This window comes from Branchiostoma lanceolatum, chromosome 7 (genome assembly GCF_035083965.1).
Source record: "Branchiostoma lanceolatum isolate klBraLanc5 chromosome 7, klBraLanc5.hap2, whole genome shotgun sequence".
Lineage (NCBI taxonomy): Eukaryota > Metazoa > Chordata > Leptocardii > Amphioxiformes > Branchiostomatidae > Branchiostoma > Branchiostoma lanceolatum.
The window spans coordinates 6,338,022-6,359,908 of record NC_089728.1 but is presented as its reverse complement, the minus strand read 5'-3'; the positions used below and the strand labels follow the sequence as shown (position 1 = coordinate 6,359,908).

The window sequence follows — 21,887 nt, the reverse complement described above, 5'->3', positions numbered from 1 at the left end:
TTAATTCCATAAGTCGATCCCATAGGTGATTACAGCATAACACACCACAGGTCCCATGGTTTAACCATATTCAATTAACACAAAGAATCCACCCACTCATTAAGGTCATCATCGCTGCTTATAAAATCAATTTCCTTAATGAATATTTTACTGCCCAGATAATTTACAGGAAGCGGCGATACCACTTTGACATTAGCAATTAATTTCCACTCTCTGATGATTAATGTTCAATGGGGTCCACGTTGCCCATAAAAAACTTGCAATCAGAAAAGAAAACAAAAAAAACCTAGGAAGTAAAAATTGAGAGAGAGCAACATAAGAATATTGTTGATGGATATTTCATTGGAAAATCAAGACCAGGAGTATACAAATGTACTTTCTTTAAAAGGCAAGGTGAGACTGCTAAGCTACTCTCCAAGCAGGTTGGTTGGGAAGATTGGGCCATACGATAAGGTCACAATCCCCCAGCAAACGTCTGTTCTGAGAGTATGTTAAGCAATAATAGTGATGATTTTATTGCAAATTATTGCCCAAGAGTTAATTGCAAGTAACAGGGAAAAACAATGAAGAACACAAAAAATGCTTACTACCGGTATAACTCTTAAACCTTGTCTTTTTCGGAAACAGTGGAAAATGAAAACCCCCGCTTTTTCTGTAATGTCAGGGTTCTGTGAATGTGATGTCAAGAGGAAAACGATCAGTTTTCTTTTTGTCTGTAAACATGAAAATATTAGGAAGAAATATGATGGCTTGTTTTTTTTACATTTCACTTTCTTCATGATTGCAGAAGGCACAATTTGAAATAAACTATAAATGCTTTTCCCCTCCTCCTGCACGTGTTTTTAATTGTTTCTCATACTTGTCATTTCCTGTTGTGCTAATAAATAAAAACACACAAAATGTATTTTGTCTTCCGCTGTATTTGATGTACAAATATGGAGCAACTTTGCATATTCATGGAGTTGTTCAGCTTGCATCCAAGCCCGGGGTCTTTCTGCGATGCCGCACTGATTCTTGGGGTCAAAAGGTCATGACTCACACCTCTGATCATTGATTGGGGTTTTGGCAATTTGACCGAGAGAAACTTGGTCAACCAATCACGACCATCGCAGTGTTCTTCGCAACGTGTCGTTGATGCTAAGCATACTCGATCGCGACCTTTTGAGCGAAAGTTTGAAAAGGACCCACTTCATACTTAGAGTGTTACTTTATAACATCATGGAAATTTAGGCTAAGTAATACATGTATGTAGACTGAGTAATATATAAATGTTACAATGTGCTATTGAGTGTACAATGCAACCTAAGGCCACACCTATTCAATTTCTTGGTTAACTTTTTTTTTTAATACTAGCAACAAAAAAATTATGAAAACAGAAGGCTGGGGTGAAAACTTGCACCTGACCCTGTTCACTCCTTGAAACTATGTGATCTAACGATGCATCTGTTCAGGGCACCTGATATCAGTATTATCTGCACTCTCACACAATGAATAAGGAAGAAGTCGGAGTGGGCTTGGTAACTAATAAATGTGAAAACAAAACATCAGCAAGCACAATATATTGTAAATGAATTGCGTTGTTAGCAATTTTAATAAATAAATAAATAAATAAATAAACAATACGGAAAAACTTAAAACTGCTAAATATCTTTGAATCGATCACACTATCATTATAACTAAAAGAATCTATCATATTTTTGCCTCAATGTTTTCAATGATTCACCCAGCAGCTTCCTTGTCTGCATCTATAACTACGGTACTATCCAAACACAGGTCACGTTGAGTGTCAAAGAAAGCAAGAGGCTGACAATTTGGCTGGGAACAAAAACAGAAAGGGCCGAGTTCAACATTCGGGTTATTTCTCCACGAGGGGTCACTGTAGGGTTCTGTTGTGTGAGGGTTCGGGTTTTCTCACTCGGTTGGCAACCCAGACTTCCAACAAAGGAGCACACAGAGATTTATATTACAAAACTGGAACATGGCAAGAATGCTAACTCAAACTTAATGTCTGTCCCAACAGTAAGATACTGTGTAAAGGGAGAAATATTCCTGGGGAATCTTTTTTGGAGCGTTTGCCGTGGTTCTAAGTTCATGATTGAAACTGGCATGCATGATTTTACAGCAAAATAAAAAAAATGTTTGCTGTGGATTATGTTTGCGAAAAGAGCTGAGATAAAAATATTGTAAACATTTCTTCTTTTACAGTACAATCCATTCAGATGATGTCTCTCTGTTCAGGCCATGTTAACTCTTTTAACAAATCCTGTTATTAACCCTTCCCCTGCTTAGTTGGCCAATCGGCATCAAATTTGTACTAGTGCTAGTCACCAGAGAGAAGGTTAATTTAAAACCAATTCATCATTTTCCAGCAACCCTACTTGAACTTGACACTGATCAAGTTCTTCTTTAATGACAGGAAAGACAAAACCTAAACAAAACAGTCATCTGAACTAAACAAAACTGTAGGTTGCAACTGTTTTGACACTCTTTTCCTTATTTGAACTGTAAGCAAACAAATCTTGATATTGTCAAACTGAATGCATTGCCCTAAGAATCACTGCCTGAACTGTAACCGCCCCATCCATTTGACTTTGACACTGGAAACCTGTGGATTCAATGAAAGAGGATCAACAACAAAGGAGCCTTGGATGGAGCCCACCCAAAAAATAGACGACACAAGAGGTTGACAGGGAAATCCAAACCAGCAGGAGTAAACTATCAGAGTAGCTGAGGGTGGCCTCTGTACAGTTCTAGGAACCCTATGATGGACCTAGCGTCTAATTAAATGGTGGTATCATGTTTAACACCAGCTATAATTCTTCCCACAGGCATAAGATATCACTGCACCCCAATTCACAGACTTCTTTCTAAAAGAGTTGTAAGGACATTCTTATCATCTGTGTTATGGGAAAGAAAGATCGATACAGTGTCTTTAACCCCCATTCACATAGAGCAAATCTGGAGTAAGGGGAGCGTGGAGACTTCCCATTTGTGCAAATTAGGAGCAGGCCTGAGATGTGAAAGAAGTTTTCTAGGAGGCAAATGTTTCGTCAGCTTGGTATATCACTGGATAACAAAGTTCTTTACAAACAAGACCAATATCAGCGTGTCCTGAGGACAAAAAGTTCTCCTGCAATACCAAGGTCACAAACCAGGGGGCTCAAAATCAACCTTGACTTTCATCTCCGTCTTCCCAAAGCCTACCCAAATACCAAACTTTATAATACACCCAGAGAGTCTTAAGTTATGGTGACCGAAAATATCCGGAAACACAAATAGACAGACACACGCACACACAAACTCAGACACACCAAAAACAATACCTCCATTTTTCATGGAGGTAACAACCATTACATAATCACCTGCTGACATTTCAGTGACCAACTGTCACCTTCCTCTGGGCGCTACTTTCAACTCCAGTTCTACTTTGCACTGCAAATGTTTCTTGTTAGCAGCTGACAAGTGTTTTCAACAACAGTCAGGTCTATGCTCTGGGGAGTTGGCCATGGGGATTAGTTTATCTAGCTACTGTGTGAGGACAAGTCTTCTGAAAACAGAGGGTCCTGTTTTTCCTAGACCACCTGTCAATGTTGTGTCAAAAACCTATTAAATGCAGATTAAAATGTGAACTTGATGTTTTGTCAGCAGTAGATCAACTGGTAACACTATACAAGCACTGCTACATTTTAGTTTCTGTGTGGTACTCTTCAATGAGTATAATGTAAATACATTTACTTGGTTTATTTTGTATTGGGAGGGAAAGGAGGTTTTTGCAGTGTTTTCAATTTGCTGCTGAAACAATTCTGTAGTACAGTGGTCATACAGGGGAGATGCAATTGCGATGTCATAAATTTGTGCTGGAGACTGATCACCGTGAAAATCATGCCCATAAAAATGAAAACAAAAAAAATAAAACCACTGCAAAAGTTTCAAGATTTACAGTAATGCGGTAAAATCTAAAGGGTGCATGAGTGTACTGTAAATCGTCTTAATTTCACAGGGACTTAAATTTGTGGTAGGTGGGGAAGGGTGTGTTAGCTGTTTCATGTTCATGGTAAAAACAGTGACGTCGCCTAAAACTGGTCAGACTGGTCGGGGACAAGGGGAGGGACCAGTATATGGACATGAGCACAAGGCCCAGTTTGCATGTACAGTTAGAGCAGCGTTATGTAAGTAGTGAACTCACAGCGAAAACCGCCAACATAAATCTTCTACGAATATTTCAGTATCCACAGTATTTGACCCAAAAGAAGAAAACAAAACTTTAACTCAGAAGCTACCACTAAAAATATGAGGATGAAGGTTTCAATCAGATGATTCTTCTGGCATAATATCTTATTCCACATCAAAACAAATCATGCTGATATATTCCATCAATTATCATGGCACAGCTTTGAAAATCAAGAACTTCGTGACTTCAAACAACTTCATAGAGATAACGTTTTTCCACACAAGGATGCCAGTGTTAATCTCTGATATCATGAAGCAAAAAATTGGATCTTTAAAGTATTATTCATTGTGATAATTATTGAAGATTTTTTTCTTTATTAATAGACAAGATGTATCCTTCCATTTCTTCAGAAAACCCACACACCACCACCACAAAGAATTGATAAGGGTCTGGGGTATATAATAAAAGAAAACATCAGAGCACACGACCTGACATCTTTCCTTCCATCCTGTCCTCTGGCCTTATAACCTTGTCAGTATCTTCTTGCCACAGTGCATGAACTGGACCCCTTTTTCTAACCCCTGCCCTCAACATCCAGCGCTTTCAAATTGATAAGGTGAGAGGGATACCCCCAGTGTGATTTGGACTGGGAACTTGAGAAGCCCGGACTGTTTCTGAGCATATTAATCTTTCCCTTTGGTCAGGCCTTGAATTTGACATGAGTGACAGCATGCCACCACCCAGGGCATCTGAAATCAGATGTCGGCCTGGCTTCAAAAGATGTCCGGGCGAAGATTAGGATCGGTGGAGGACAGAAATTGCCTTGAATTTGAGAAAACGAAAACAGAAAGCTAATTTCAGGGCTGTGGCTTGTGATCCTGGTATGTTTTAGGATAAATAGATGCAATCTTTAATGTGTTATTGATACTATGAAATGCAGTGTCGGAACACCACATAACGTTTCTACCCGATTCCTTTTTGTGAAAGTCCAACAATTTTTTGGGGAGGGCAGGATTCTATGATACATAAAAAAACAAAAACATTTCCGGGTATGTACCAATGAATAATATTTTCAACATGTTTACGAGCATGGTAGCTTAGGACAAATCATTGTACTGTGTTACTAAATATTTATACCTCAAATCAGGAATAATCTTATCAGTTTTGTGGAGCGGCCTTATCTTTCAAAGGATAAAGTTGGCGTTTTATTAGCCACTGAGCAACATTTTGATTTATACTGCCAACAGGACAAGGGCACATAATTCATCATTTTTGTAGAAGCCTTTGCACTTTTATTTTAAAGAAATATCCCTATAATATCACTTATTCTACTATGCTTTTAGAATTGAAAGAACAATACTAGAATATTCTTCGAATGTTACAGACAAAAGTCTATGACTTGGGGACTTTTAGGTCTTTTCTTTCATTCTAGAAAAATGAAATAAGAACACAAGAACAATGAGATTTGGCACAGTCTGTATACAAAATTCACATCTAATAGACGAAACATTCATGTCCCTAACAGCTGAATATGCAATTCTCTGTATTAATCTTATGCTTTGTGAAGTAAGCATGAAAAATAACAACGTTTCACCTGACAAACATGCAATGTAAGTATATCAAGCTCTAGATAAATCATACTAAACGTGCCATCTTCTATTTTGACAGAAAAAGCCATGAGTTATATCCTGGAAATCTACATGGATGCTATAATAAAAATGATGGTGTTCCCTATACACAATATTACCACATGAAACATGCTACACATTATACATTAATGTATCACAAATGTTTACATTGTAATTTACAGTGAAGCACCGTGTAAATTATCTTTTATGTTATGCTCCATCATCCCTTTTATGCCCTTTTATGACCGTACTAAGTTGGCATTTAGTACAACTAAGAACAACATAATAGCCTACTTCATATAAAAATAGTTACTTGTATAGTGGGATGCATTGATGTTGTAATAGAAAATTTGTAAAAAAAAAATTCAATTTAAGAAAAATGTGTTATGCAAACAATGTGAGTGCTCTTGTCATTTGATGTCAATTTGACACAAATTTAGAACAGGTGCATGATCCGTGCATCCAACCAACTGTGTATCGTAGGAGCAGTTGGAAGTACATTCCTAAGACCACAACAAATTTACTTATTGGTTCTTAGGGCCACACCAATTTCATTTGTTGCTTCTTGGAATGGCCTGTCCAGTTTTTCCCATTTTGAAAAAAAATTGGGTCACGAATCACGATTGTCATTGAATAATCCCCTTATTCTTTATGTTATGTAAACCCTTATCTTCACCCCAGACTATTTGCAAACAATCTTTTTTTTTCGCCCTGTTGCTCCAATTTTTTTTTTCTGAAAAAAATCTGAGAAGCAACAAATTGAATTGGTGTGGCCTAGATTAGAAAGAACAAATCAATGTTTTGACGTGGAATATAAACAACATGGAAAATGTCTGAAGGGGAAGCCTGAACCTTGGCATACAGTTTCATGGGTCAAATACAGTAAGTTGCAAGTTTTTCACCCAGTGTGATGTTTTCATCACAATCTCTTGCTAAATTTGTCTTCTAGAATGTCCAAGATCCAATGACATAAACTGGTGTGACCCACATTTGCTGTAAATTCCTTTATTATTTGCGGGGATTTAATTTCAAGGTAGATGGGTAAGGAGCTTCTTGCAATGTTTCAAGTTTGCATTTGAAACAATTCTGTAGTGCAGGAGTAATATAGCGAAAATGCAAAGTGTCATGATTTCGCTATGGAGAGGTCACCGCAAAAATAAAACAACAGCGAACATTTCCAACTTTTACAGTACATACTGTAAACCTCTATTGAATTTCTTCACCCATAATATTATATATATTTGGTACTTTCTCTTAGCAACAGTAATGTAGATACAGCTTCGATGCAACGTCTTATGACTGGAATCTTAAGCATGAAACACAATAAGACGTGACATGCCAAGGAGGACCATACCATGTATCAAGGGGACAAGAGATCATCACTAAAAGTCAACTAAGAGGGTCGGGGGCATCTTTCCGTTTTACTGGCTCTCTTAGAATTCAATAAAACCTTGCAAGAAGCATTGGATTTCTTTGTATCATGTTACATGGGGGGAGTCCTTGATATGAATAAGGAAATCAGAGATGGCAGACTTCACCCACTTCCCATCCAAGTACGATCCTTCCAGTCCCACAGACAAAAATACATGGATGTGTGACAACGCTGCATCATGTATATTTTAATTTGCAGAAGCACACACACACACACACACACACACACACAGACACACAGGCACAAACACAAAGACAGGCACAAACAAACATACAGACAAAAACATAAACAGACAAGACTAAAAGCAAGGTTTCATTCCCTTAAGGGTGAAGTAATAAAATGTGGAAATGAAATCATAAAAAATTCACCACAATATAATACCAAAAAGACAGACACTGTATAAACTTGAAACATCACTGACTGTCATTGTGACATTTCCTAAAGAATCTGAGACTGCTGTACCAAATCTTATAACCAATACAAACCACCTTTTCAACATTTAAGTCCCTATGTTCAGATATCGCATTTCTAAACAGGCTGGTTCAAGATCTTGCATTCTCTCCCAGCAAGGGACAGAATTTCACACCACAAATTGATTTTCAACCCCAGCTCAACAGTGATCACACAGGCTGTAACTCAACGCAAGAGAGACTGTTAGAAATCTGACCGTCACGATTTGATTGGACTGTGATGGCTGGCTACTTTGTCACCCCCACTCTTCCAATTTACCAATTCCGTCTTAAAACGTCCGCGCGTAAAATCGCAGCGGGGAATGTAGGCCAGTGGGGAAATTGTAACGGCCAAATTGCATTTATTGAACATTTACGGACAACTCTTTTTACAAAGATTACAAGAAGCAGGGCTCGAAATTCATTTTGTAACAGATGGTTATTTATCTATTTTTACCTATCTTTTATTTCAGGCACAGAGGCCCATATCATAACACTGTTGAAATGGTTTGCCATAGATTTGCTAAGGTTTGAGGGAATAGCATGTTATCTTGTTGTCCTTTCCTTTTTATAAAGACTACAGGAAATCAGGACTCCAAAGTCATTTTGGGAATACAGTCAAACCTGTATTAGCGGTCACCTTTGCATAGCGGCCACCTGCCCATAGTGGTCACTTTTTGTCGGTCCCTTGGATTTTTCCCATTGACATAAGCATTAAGAATTAGGCTAAAGCGGTCACCTGTCCAACGAGGTCGCGGCCACTCGATTTTCGGTCCCGCGGGTCTGGAAACACTGCCGATAACGGTCACGGCGCATGGTCGCCGCAAGATTCGGGAGCCTTCTTTCAAATCCCCGCAGAAAAAATGTCATTATAGCTGCAGTGTTACCCATGAAAATGTTGTACATGGTTTTATTTTGCTCCTGGTGTTGGTTTTGAATTTCCAAAACCGCTAAGACACCAGATATTTCCAGACGAAAAGAGCCTATTTGTGCGAGGTCCTAGCGGGACGCTTTGCTTACTCGGGTTACTTCACTAGTAGTACCATGGGGGAGCAGTTTATCAAAAAGAGACAGACGCCTTTTATCCTTTAAAAAAAGGTTATAAAGTCATCCATTCTTTGAATATTCTGTTATCTTTTTTCAAAGAACTTCTTTGACGAAATAATTTTACATTTTGTATTATTTAATGTAGAGTGAAATCATAACTCACACATGCAGCTGCACCCACATTACAGTAGACTATTCCTATGACCTCACAGGCGCCATCTTGCAGCTGTTGTTTTTTCTCCCGGCAAGGAATCCGACCCAAACAGGCTGATTTTACCGTGAAATACCGCAATTATTTGCTGATAAATGATGTCGCCGCGCAATTGAAAATGACACGATTGTCTTTTGCAACATTTTGGTCGCATGTGCTCCGGATTAGGGGCGGATCGATGGATCGACTTGGACTTAAATTTGCTTGTGGAAAAATCCGGACCTACCGAAAGCAGTCATCTTGAGCCGATGGTCGTCTTGTGGAAGTGGTCGGTAGACCAAGTTTGACTGTACATGTATATGTATGTGAATAAATGTTTCTCAGTGGGTACAGAAAACATGTGCCACTTATTGCTCGTAATCAAACAACCGTTTCTATAGAGCGGCCACCTGTCCATAGCGGTCGATTTTGGCCAGTCCCTTGAGTGACCGCTAAAGGCAGGTTTGACTGTAGGTATACGCTGGTTCATCTAACCTAAAAATCTAGGTGCACAGAATAATAAACTTGGGTGCACATGACATAAAGTAAAATGTCAGCAAAACATTACTGCTTTTCTTGAACTGAACTTGAATCTGAAATTCTACACCTAACTCCAAAATCAAGTAGTATATATATACAACAAAGGTTTTGTAATTTTTGTTCCGTCAAAAATATCCTGTATACAGTACTAATGTACAATTATAGTACCTTAAGCTACGTAACCCTACACAAGTCTGGGTGCACCCACGGTCAAAAATTAGGTGCACAGCTCCAATGTTGGGTGCACTTTAAGTGCATAATGCACCCGGTGTTTCGAGCCCTTGGAAAACATGGATATGGTGCCCCTCTCTAAAAGCCACTTTGCCCAAACTGACGGTAGAAACCATCAGATGTCAGGGAATCCATTTTAAGGCAAACTCAAAGCATACTGTTGCTGTGTACTCTCCAAGCAGAGCTAGGGTTTCGGCTGATTTTTAACGTGTTTTTAGGCGTTTTTGTCATGCCTTCTACTCTGTCATCGTTTTTGTTGTGTCGCAACCCTTGATCAAAAACGATGACAAAGTAGAAGGCATGACAAAAACGCCTAAAAACACGTTAAAAACCAGCCGAAACCCTAGCTCTGCTTGGAGAGTAAGAAGGCATGACAAAAACGCCTAAAAACACGTTAAAAACCAGCCGAAACCCTAGCTCTGCTTGGAGAGTAAGAAGGCATGACAAAAACGCCTAAAAACACGTTAAAAACCAGCCGAAACCCTAGCTCTGCTTGGAGAGTAGTTGCTGTGTTCATCAGATTCTTTAACTGCACTTTTGTGAAAAAAAGCTATCTAAGGATGTGGGTCATGTCATCTGTCCAAATGATCATTTGTGTAGAGGTGGTCATGCACTTGTATTGGTTTGACTTTAAGTGGAAATTAACACTAATACACAGACAGACCAAAAACAATGCAGGTAATGCATTTGCAAGACATGTATCATTGAAGGTGCTAAGACCAAATGCTATTGCAAAACAGTTGTTTCACAAAATGTGTTGATTAAGTTAAATCCCGAAAAGCCTGAGTGTGCCAATTTGGGGGCTAATGGCACTTAAGAGTTAGATTGGAGTAGGTCACTGTGGAAAAGAAAAATATTTGCATGTGGAGTGTGTGTTTCAGAAAACAGATATACATAAATGCAAACAGCAACATAATATAACAAATTTGTTGACTCCTAAATATGTACAGTCATAAAACCATAACCTACAATTCATTCCATCCCATAGAACTTATGATAACATAAAGACTCTTAATTCATAAAAACAACTTTCCGACATCCCACTGTCACAGAGACAACCAACAAAGGTTTGGCTGTTCCCTAAGATCAACCTAAATGAAGCCGGAATGAAAAATATCAAGCTCAACACACGCCTCCTGTAAATCTATAAAATCTGAATGAGGTCTACCTGTAGACATATCTATTTTTACAACTGAGTAATGATAAACTGTGGGTAATTTGACAGCCTTCGTATACCTTGTCGGTTTCGCTTACCGTTCTATCCTGTCACTTTGTATGTTATGTAGGACTAGAGTGCAAAAATAGAAGCGAAATATACAATTTCGACACATCATTTATTTGGTCGCATTTTCCGTGCTGTCAGTTTCCCTCCGCCAGGTAATCATTCGGAGAGTGGCGGGCATCTTTTTCGCATCCGAAAAGAATTAGATAAAGTGAAACCCATCAGGCTTTCCCCGAAAAGCATCTAACCTTCATAACGGCTACCAATCTAAACCAACGCAGCGTTAAAAGCTTGTTCAATTTTGAACCATCAGGATCCAAGCATGCATGGTACCCTTAAATTGGCAACTCTCTTTACAAAAGACTAAGGACATCTATACCCGAGAAAGTATAGCTATCACCACCAGCCTAATGAAAACAGATGCTAACAAATCGGAAATGGCTTTTTGAGAACACTGTTTCATGCGGAAAGACCTTTGCAGTAGCTTTATTTGGCAGGGAACGGCGACCCATTAATTTGAAAGCCCATCCACGGGTTGAAATGCTGTTAGAGACAGACAAATGAAAGTCGCATTTCCATGTGAAATGAGACTGACAGCGTGTGATTGTTCATCCGAACACTCAAGCACAACCAAGCCAAGGAGAGAATGTAACGTTACAGCATTAAGCACATAAAATGTGGTGGAATTCTTTAAAAAATGGCAGAAAAGCAGAAATATCACTAGACTTATGGAAACGTCAAATCAAACACACAGAAACAGAATTATTACAGATCGTATCAAACGGGAAAAATCTAATTACAATGAAAATAGAAATCATTTGAAGCTTTAAGTGAACAAGAAAATGCATGAACAGATTTACGCTAGGATACATTACTCTCTCTGATACTGCTAATTTATCAGCTCAAGTAACGACACAATATCCCCTGACTCAGAAGTACATGTAAGACAATATGATAGCTCGGTTATAAGATAATAACTATGAATTGATATGTAAGTAAAGACAAATTTTAGACAGTCCAATAGGAAACAAAAATAAGACAAAAATTCAAGACAAGGTTGATGTTACTATGAGTCAACTTAGCTCCTGTTGTTTATTTTATTTTATTCACATATTAGATAACAAGCATATCTGCTTATGATGGTCTTCTGCTCATAAAATACAGAAAATACAAATGACGGTCAGAGATAACAAAAGAGACAAATAATTACAACTTAATATATATCTCAGGCTAACAGCAAATGACTAGACAGACTAAGTCAACATCATAACATAGAAATAACAGCAATACAGTGTTTGAGTACAGGTCTTCTGGAGCGTTTAAACCTTTCATATGATTAAAGCCTGACTAAAGCGGTATAAACACATCTCGCATTTGCAGCCGTAAGATCCACCCTTTCGTAACCTTTTCTGCCACATCCACTGACACTGTAAATACGTTCAGATTTGCAGTGGTTTTCTGTTCACACTTTTACAATAACTTCTTCGCCGCAAACTTAGAACGGCAGCAAAAATGCTTGTTCTATTTTCTACCCGCCTACCACCTTGTTTCAACGGCGAACTAAAAAGCACCATGAACACTCCATTTTCACCCTTCCCCAAAATTAAGTCACCGCAAACTTAAAAGGCATTTACAGTAATTTCACATTGGTCAGTGATGGGAACTGACCAGTAATAAACCCAGCAGTCCCTAAACACCACCCACTGACCATTTGATTGATAGGAAGTGAAAAAAACATCCATATCATAAGGAAATGTCACATTTATCAACTTAAGCTGTTTGCAGATAATTTGAAATACAACGGTTACCATTAATTTTTTTCAGACCACACCAATTTTGGTTGTTCTTCTTGGATTTTATACAATAATGCTAAATTGATTTTAAGTTTAACACAGAATCTGAGGACTTAGTACGCAGTTTTAGGGAGTGAATATGCATGCATGTAGCAAGATGCAAGTTTTCCTCCCAGGTTTCTCTTTTGACCTTGACCACTAGCTAAATTTTAACTCAAAAATGTATGATAACCATTGAAATGAACTGGTGTGGTCTTATGATTATAAAAGAAAAGATACAGAAGCATCTGAATCCTTCAGCAAAAATGGGAGTCTGAACAAAAATCAAGGTGACTGTCAGATGCAGGGCCGTCTCCGGTTTTAGATATTTCTCCATCCCACTCATTCCTTGGGAGCCTGTGTTGTTAATTTTCATTGTTGAATGTGGCATTTCAGATCTAAGCTTACAAAAGTACACTTTCATCAATTTTATGTCAAGTTCAGATTTTTTGGACGGACAAGGTAAATTTTTTGTCCATCCCAACAAGCAAATTTCCTTCCCGGCACGGGTCCTGGAGACAGCCCTGGTCAGACATAACCTTTATAAGGAAGATGCAATAGGATAGAGCCCCGCAAATATTGTGGCAGGGCCCTGGAGCCCCTTGGCCATAATGTGCAATGACCTTTGAACTCACTCAGACAGGTTGTTTGAGGCATTATATATCGAGGTATCACCTTTATATCCTTTCTAGCAAATATTGTAACCGTCTAAGGTAGATAAAATTGAATGTTTAGAGTGAATCACATTGCTCAAGTTTCTATCCTTCTAAAGCACTACCCAAAATCCTTTCTAGCAAATATATTGTAAGCTGTCTGCAGCAGATAAAATAGAACATTTTTAACAAAAGGTGTTTGAGTAAATTATATCGCTCAGTTTCTATCATTCTAAAGCACTACCTAATATCCTTTCTAGCATTAGTATTGTATGCTGTCTAAGGTAGATAAAATAGAATTTTCAGAGTGAAAGGTGTTTCGATATATGGTTAAGATTCTATCATTCTAAAGCACTACCTAATATATATCCTTTGTAGCAAATACATGTATTGAAAACTGTCTAAGTAAGGTAGATAAAGTAGAACATTTAGATGGAAAAGTATTATGTATTATATGAATGCCTGTTTATATCATTCTAAAGCAACTACATGTAACAAGTGAAAAGATAAAAAGCTGCCTTTCCAATTCTTAGTGCTGTTGAAAGCACTAGATGTAGACATATCACCTAATATTCTTTCTAGCAAATATTGTTTACTAAGCTGTCTGAGACAGAATAGAAAATTCAGAGCGATGAAATAAAAGATGAAATGTTGACTTTGGACCGTCTAATATTCTTTCTGACATATTGTACAGAAGGAACTGTCTAAGGATGATAAGATACAAAATTTAAAGGCCCGTTATGAATAAATCATACATGACTCAGTTTCTATCATTTTTTCATGATCAGAAAATGCAATTTCTGCATTTCTAAAGCACTAAGGAGTGAAGAAAGAAAACAAAACAGCTGCCTCAGTCCTAATGTCCTTTCTAGCAAATATCGTTTACAATCTAAGGTAGATAGAACAGAAAATTCAGAGTGAAAATAGCATCTGAATTTCATTTTGCCTGGTCTTAATCATCTCTTCAGAAAATGCAGTTTCCATGTTTCTAAAGCACGCTAATAACTGAAGAAAGAAAAAGCTGCCTCAGCGATTCCTCATTCAGTGTGCATAACTGGACATAAACAGAGATGATGCCCCGCTGTACACTTCTCCTATCGCCCTGCCCACAAAGGCCGTCGCCATGGCAACCTGGAGAAGGTCAGACTCCGGACCGGGAAATAACAAGCCACGGCGGCCTTATTGATCCGCCGGCGATGGAAAATCCTAAGTGCATGGTGGACCGTGCTATCTCTCGCCTCTCCCCATCCATTTCGCCCGCACGGGGATCAAAAGGGCCCCAAATAGCCTCCCATTTGGTTAAAAACAGGATCAGGCGGTTGCCGTGGCGACCGTTTGGCCCTAATGCTCCCTCTCATCCCCCGGTCACGGAGAGACGATCCTCCGGCCTGCCTCCCGCGGACAGGTGGAGAAGCAGAGGTCAGCCGCTGATTTCCTGCCTCCAAATGGACACGGATCCGCCAAGACGGAACAGAGCTGTCCTGTCATTTCCACTGAGTGATACGTCGAAGTGTTTGCCGAAAGGCGTGCCATATGGAGGCCGAAAGAATGCACTTCCCTACTGAATCATCAACTCCCATATGTACTTATGATTGGCAGATTGTGGTGATGCAAAGGAAGGAACTTCAAGACAAAATGTTGGAAATCCCTTTAACAAATTTTACACAAGATCCCTAACACATGCACTGTAATTTTCACTGAGTGATATGTTGAAGCGTTTGCCACAAACCCCACCATATGGAGACCAACGAATGGACATTCCCTACCGAATCAACTCCCATACGTACTTAATATGATGAATAGATTGTGATGATGCAAAGAAATGTAGAAAACAAAATATTGGAAATCCCTTCAACAAATTTTACAAAATTTTACAAAGATTCGTAACACATACTGTAAAAGTTTTGGCAATACCATATATGTAGCAATTGCAAAAGCAGCAAATAGATCCACCCCTTTATAACCTTTTCTCCATCAGCCAGTGTCAGCCGCTTATTTTCTCCCTCCAAATAGACATGGATTCTCCAAGATGGAACAAACCTCTCCTGTCATTTTCACTGAGTGATATGTCGTGATGTTCAGTGCAAACTGCACCGTATGGAGACCAAGAGAATGCACTTTCCCCAAGCAACTACCAGGGCTTGCAATTCTTTTTCAGGAGTAGGCGCACTGGTGCACCTAAACCTGAAAATTTAGGTACACAGAAAAGATATCGGGTGCAAACCTGAGTCTAAAAATCTTACTGCCTCTCTTTAAAGAGTCTGAAATTCTATAGATAACTTCAAACTTTGAAATAAGTAGTACAAGAAAGGTTTCACTATTTTTAGTGGCACTTGAATGTCAAAAATATACTGTATTTATGACTTGTATAATATCTATACATACATAACCATACACAAATACACAGGTGTACTCAATGTCCCAAATTAGGTACAAAACTCTGATGTTGGGTGAACAAAAATTCAAATGCACCCAGTATTTTGAGCCCTGCAACTTCCATACTTTACTTATGACTGACAGGTATCATGGACGGATTAGGGGTGCCAGTAATCTGGGCAGAAATGCATCTCCATTAGCGTGACTCCGAGCCTGCGAGTGTCCAGCACTACCATTCTGTAATCCTTCAAGATCAAAGGTCGACACACACTGGGGTTTGGATAAAACGCTAGCCAAGAGCCTAGAGAAAATCACCATTACACAACCACTGAGGTAAGTTTTTTTAGAAGAGAGCTGTAGTTAGGAAAAACAAACTCATTGAAGATCAGTTTCTCCAGTTTTCTTGAGCGGGTATGATCAAATGTGGGGCCAAAATTACCGGGAACTGGCTTAATACAAATTGAGGCTAATTGGTCTGTAGCTTCCATGCGCCAAAAAAAAAGTTCCATGTTTTTGCTTATAATTTCAGGTGACTATTGCTGCTGTTAAAAGGGGGAAATGGATGTTCTGTATGGAGTAAGCTCATGTCAAACTCACCTCTGAGGAAGGAAAATTTCTGTCAGGGAGTGGCGTACGTCTCTCAACCTCTGAAGAACTGAAGTCTGAAGAGAAAAAAAAATTAGAACTAAATTTCTGCCATATAGTGGTGTGTACTTCTTTCAAGCTCTGCTTTTCTTCATGATTTCTTAATGATTCTCTACATTTATCATATAAGAATCACTGAAATGTCCCAAAGTATCGATCTATAATTTTCGATCGAACAAGTTCTAGGTCATGAAAATGTCAAATCAATGACAGCATTTCAAGACAAAAACTAAATAAAAACAGTCAAACCTGCCCAAGAAGACCACTGAAGGGAGTAATAAAATCTGGTCTATGTTGACACGTGGTCAGACAGGATTCTTTATGCTTGTGTCAATGGGAAAAAATCATCTAAGGGGCCACCAAAAGGCGGTCACATTTGCCAGGTGGTCCTTATGTAGAGGTGGTCACTTGTACAGGCTTGACTGTATATCAATGGCCAGGTGGTCCTTATGTAGAGGTGGTCACTCGTACAGGTTTGACTGTTTATCAATGACCAGGTGGTCCTTATGTAGAGGTGGTCACTCGTACAGATTTGACTCATTTATCAATGGCCAAGTGTTCCTTATGTAGAGGTGGTCACTCATACAGGTTTGACTGTATATCAATGGACAGGTTGTCCTTGTGTGCATGGTCACTTGTACAGGTTTGACTGTATCAGGAAAAAAATAATGCTGCCCGGTAAAAACGACACAGAATTTTGCGGACAATGACAGATGTAGGTCAAAACCACATTTACGGAGGTTATCATCAGGCCACTGCCTTATCTGCAACCATTGGACACTCTCTCCATTCAAACAGAATTCTGGCAGTTATGGTCATTTGATACTAACAATAGTGTAGCATTCGTCATCGTTCATATGTGAATGTTGGATGGTATGATACTGACAATAGTGTAACATTCGTCATCGTTCATATGTGAATGTCGGATGGTATGATACTGACAATAGTGCAACATTCGTCAACCAAGTAGCAAGGAGTCATATATCCTTATTTACCAGACAAATCCATAAGGATAGAAGACATGATATATCATATGGCATAAAAATAATACAGTATATCATTATCATTATTCTATATTATATTATATTATATTGTATATTACAATATATTACATATCATATTATATAATATCATGATATTTGATATAAAAACATTAAAAAAGCAGCTGAGTACTGAGTGTGATTCATCTAAAAAAAACATTACAATTCTTTTTAAAAACACCAGAAAAGAACAGATATCAAAAACCTTAAAAATAACCTTTTGGTAACTTTCTGAAGGAAGGAGTATTATATGATAATAAAAATAGCGATATTTCTTATTCAGAAACAGAATTTTATTTGGCTTTAGATGAAAACACCTTTCCTTGCAAGAGATGCAAATCGAATACTGTATATTCATCAGGAAATGTCTGGGAAATACCATTTTCTGAGAACATAACATTTCTATGCTACATTTTTCAAATAACAGTTGTTGTTGAAAACTATAAGTAGAAAGCAATTTCTCCAGTCATGTTTGGGACCCACACAAAGTGTAATGACTATTCAAAAAGAAGTATTTGTACTTTGCAGGGTTGAGGGAAACCGGTATAGTACATGTAGCTCTTACGTCGATAAAGGTTAGACATCCAGGATAATAAGACACACAAGACAATACAAAAGTTGCTCAAGCGACTGGATAGATTTTGTAAACGGTCAGCATTTCAGACAGCATCCGCTATCTTTCATCACTGACTGTGTCTATTACCATTCAAGTTACCGTAATCATTTTGTCAAAGACCATTTCTGAACTGCTCTTTCTTATGTGCATGTTGAGAAATCCAACACAACAGAAGACAGCAACATATTAGAAACATTAAGAGAAGAAAGAAGAAATAGTCATTGAAGAGTTATCAAACTAGGACTGATGTGTGAAACAATCATTTTCCCATCGTAGAATGGAACTCGTTGCCATCAAGTACTGTAGGAGCATCCTCTCTTTTGACTTGACAGCTTTAAAACAATGCTTTGTCAGATGTGCAAAGACTAGGTGTGACAGGCCGTTCAGTGTAATACAACCAGCTGCTGTTGTGCCGCATGCTGGGGGTGTGTTATGCCGAAGGGAAGTTATATCGGCTATACAGATTTTTTAAATATAGAGAGAGGGAAAGATGATGACATACCTCTGTCATTTCCTCCAAGACACAGGAATTTCCCATCTCCAACCAACAACTCCAAGACAGTAGAGAACTTAGCAGCATTCTGCTCTTCTGCAACGTATCATAAATGAATATTTTTTTTTTAAACTCAAAATAAACTTTTGCAAATGGAAATAAATCATGAGTTAGATACGTTGATGAAGGTTAGAAATCCAGGTGATAAGATACACCAAAAATAATTACTCAAGCAACTGGATAGTATTTTATCCAGTTGCTTGTAATGAGAAATTATTTTGATGTTAGATAATACAAGTAGTGGTGACATACAAATACCTCTGCTGTTTACCACTATACCTCATTAATAAAACACTATTATAATACATATATTTAAGAAAATTGACATAGTTCTAACTTTTTACCACAAAACTAGTTTACAAACCAGAATTTCATACTTCTAGGTACACTTTTGTCTGTGTGCTAAGAGAATTTTACTTAAGCTAAATTTCTGTGGCATTTGTATAGAATTTAAACATGTAAGGTATTAAAGTACTAGTATACAAAAATACAATACATTAAATAAAAGCACATTGTACCTTTTGCTCAAAGGTCTTGTCCCAATTCACCTCATCAGTTCAAAGACTGCTGTTGAATATCAGCCACCTCACACGTCTGGTATTCCAGTCAGCAACAATCGACCCATCAGTGCTGTGGGTTAGTTATATGCATGTGTTTGTGCTATGTAGTGCGTTACAACAAGTCCATGTAACGTTATCACAATTGAAAGCAGCAAAGATGTATCTTGTGACGCAAATGAATAGAAATGCGAACTAGTCAATTCATCATGAAAACAGTTGCACAGCAAAAACAAGACTTTTGATCAGTGTTCTAGCCAGCCTGAAATTTGTACCCATCAGCTCAATTTTGTTTGACGGAACATCCAGTTGAGTGCCAAAGGCGCGACAATCCTAGGAGGTCTGGGGGCATGCTCCCCTATAATAATTTTGAAATCTTAACCCTCTGAAAATCTAAACACTTTCCTGCATTTTGAGGGGCAAAATTTGCCGGTAGATTAAGCTTAGTTTGATGACAACTCTTTTACTAAAAAAGTTACACAAGGGTTTCAGTTTTATTTTGGGGGGAGGCGTGGTCAAAAATGACAGGTTGGGCAATATTTTTGTCCGTCGGGAGCGACAAAATTCTGTCAGATGACATGCTGGCTACAACACTGCTTTTGATGGTAAAACGATCATATTTCATCACCTGATGACGTCACTGAAAAGGTACTCCAGGCAGCTTGTGACAGTGATCAACGACCACCACTTTCGTCATCTCTGTTCTTTTCACAGCTGTTCTTTTGTTGTCAAGTGCGGTCAAGTGCGGTCAAGCATGTCCGACCTTGACGGTCCAAATAACTGTTTAACAAGGTCGTCAGCCAATATTGTTTAACTCAGGCTGGACAATCTCTCTGCTCATGTACAATACTATTAGATCAGCTTGTTTACATAAGGGGCTGATGACCTTGCAATCTCAGAAACCATGAGGTATCTTATCTGAGGGCGCCAGGACGTTTCTTTTTACCAACCATTTCAAAACTCCAGGTACCATTATCATAGCTCTGTATTATGCTGTTTTTTTCTTCCAAGTTAGGCCACACCAATTTAATTTCTTGGTTCTCTGATTTTTAGAGATTATACAAAAAACTTGACAAACTAGTGAGCAACCTCAAAAGAATATTGAAGAACCTCATTTTTCTGATGTTTATTTCACATCCCAGTGCTACAGTATTACAAACTGGATTGTTGCTGACTCAAAAATTGGAAATACAATATTGGGTACAATGCAGAGTTTGTCAGAAATGGTTTGGGCACTGCTGAAATATCAGCAGTGTTTTCAAGTTTGTGGTGTTTCGAATCCCTTTTCAACCAATAGCTTAACTCATTAAACTTATGAACATGTGCTGGTATTTCCATTGTGTTGCTATTTATTGTTTTGACCACAAACTCAAACTCTTGACTTTAACCTGGCTACAAAATTTGATAGCAGCAAATAAAAACCACTTCACAGCCTATCTGGTAGGCTAGCTGACCTTGTACAAAAATGGAGTCCACCGAGGCCGTTTTTCAGCCTTGAAGTCAATGCACCTTCCTGCCAGATGTCTAAAATAAATCACCACTTCTGAATTTCAAAGCTGCTCTGAATTTTCTCATGTTCTGAGCTGCTTTGTTTTGTTTTGTTTTATAATTTATAACATGACATTCCATTTTGGCAACATTTTTAAAGGTAAATGAGGGTGCCTTTTTGCTCTTTTTGAATCCCCTTGAAAAAGATGAAAACTTAAGTCTATATATCCTAATCACCTCCGTAAAAACAGAGGTTTTCAGTCTGTTTGTTTGTTTGTTTGTCTTGGTGTGCATTCAGGTTTATTCCCGCTGGCCCGATCAGTTCAAATTCAACCAGAGACTGGCAGGATGGGAAGGTTGAGCTGGCTGGCGTCCACATTTCTTCTGCAGGCTGGCAGGAAATGAACGTTTTGGCTTAAAGTCAGGAACCCGAGGATTGCATTAGCCCAAACGTGGAGCATGTAATGTGGGGACATGGTTGTTTTATAGTTTGAAGAGAATCTACAAGAACTTTCCAATTTTTTTTGTTTTGTCTAATATTTCACTGAGGTATGAGATCTTCAATTTCTTGTTTTAAATATATATATGATTTTTGTTCAGGATTTTCTGATTTACAAAAACTTAACAAAATAATTTTTTTTTTTTCCAAAAATATTTTACTGAGGTTTGAGATCTTCAATTTTTTGTTCTAAATATGACTTTTGTTCAGGATCTCCTGCACCTGGACAGAACATTACTGTTTGTGATGGACACACATTTCAAAATTCCAATCTGTTTTTGCTGAAGGCTGTCTCCAGCTTTCAAGTTGTTTCTGTCCTACTCATTGTTTGGGAGTCCATGTTGTTAATTTTCCCTAAACATTTGTCGTCTTAACAAAAATACATTTTCATCAATTATATGTCATGAAGTTCAGATTTTTCAGACGGACAGGGGGAAGTGTTTGTCCGTCCAAACAAGCAAATTTCTGTCCAAGTACGAAGGGATGCGTCTGCTTAATTGAAAATGACATTTTCATTGGGCCCAAAATAGCAGCAACGAATCTGACCTTGACAAAATTGAATCCAAGAGCCATGAAATCAACTTGATGTCGCCCAAAATGTGAAGTATATACCCCAAGGTCAACTATCAGAGTAAGGACTTAACACTTTTGTCTGTGCTCTCTTACACTGCAGCAGATATTACTTCCACCAGGCCATATTAAAATACCTCCAGTCAAG

The 21,887-nt window shown here is 38.3% G+C and overlaps 1 long non-coding RNA gene across 1 annotated transcript in view; it reads right to left on the bottom strand.

Moving 5' to 3' along the window:
* Nucleotides 1-18,681, bottom strand: part of LOC136438867 (uncharacterized) — a 29,269-nt gene extending 10,588 nt beyond the window's left edge. The window contains exons 1-2 of the long non-coding RNA XR_010756473.1: nt 18,575-18,681; nt 16,369-16,433 (exon numbers count right to left, since the gene is read on the bottom strand). This is a non-coding gene — a long non-coding RNA (uncharacterized lncRNA). The remainder of the gene's footprint in view (nt 1-16,368; nt 16,434-18,574) is intronic.
* Nucleotides 18,682-21,887: the final 3,206 nt, after the last annotated feature.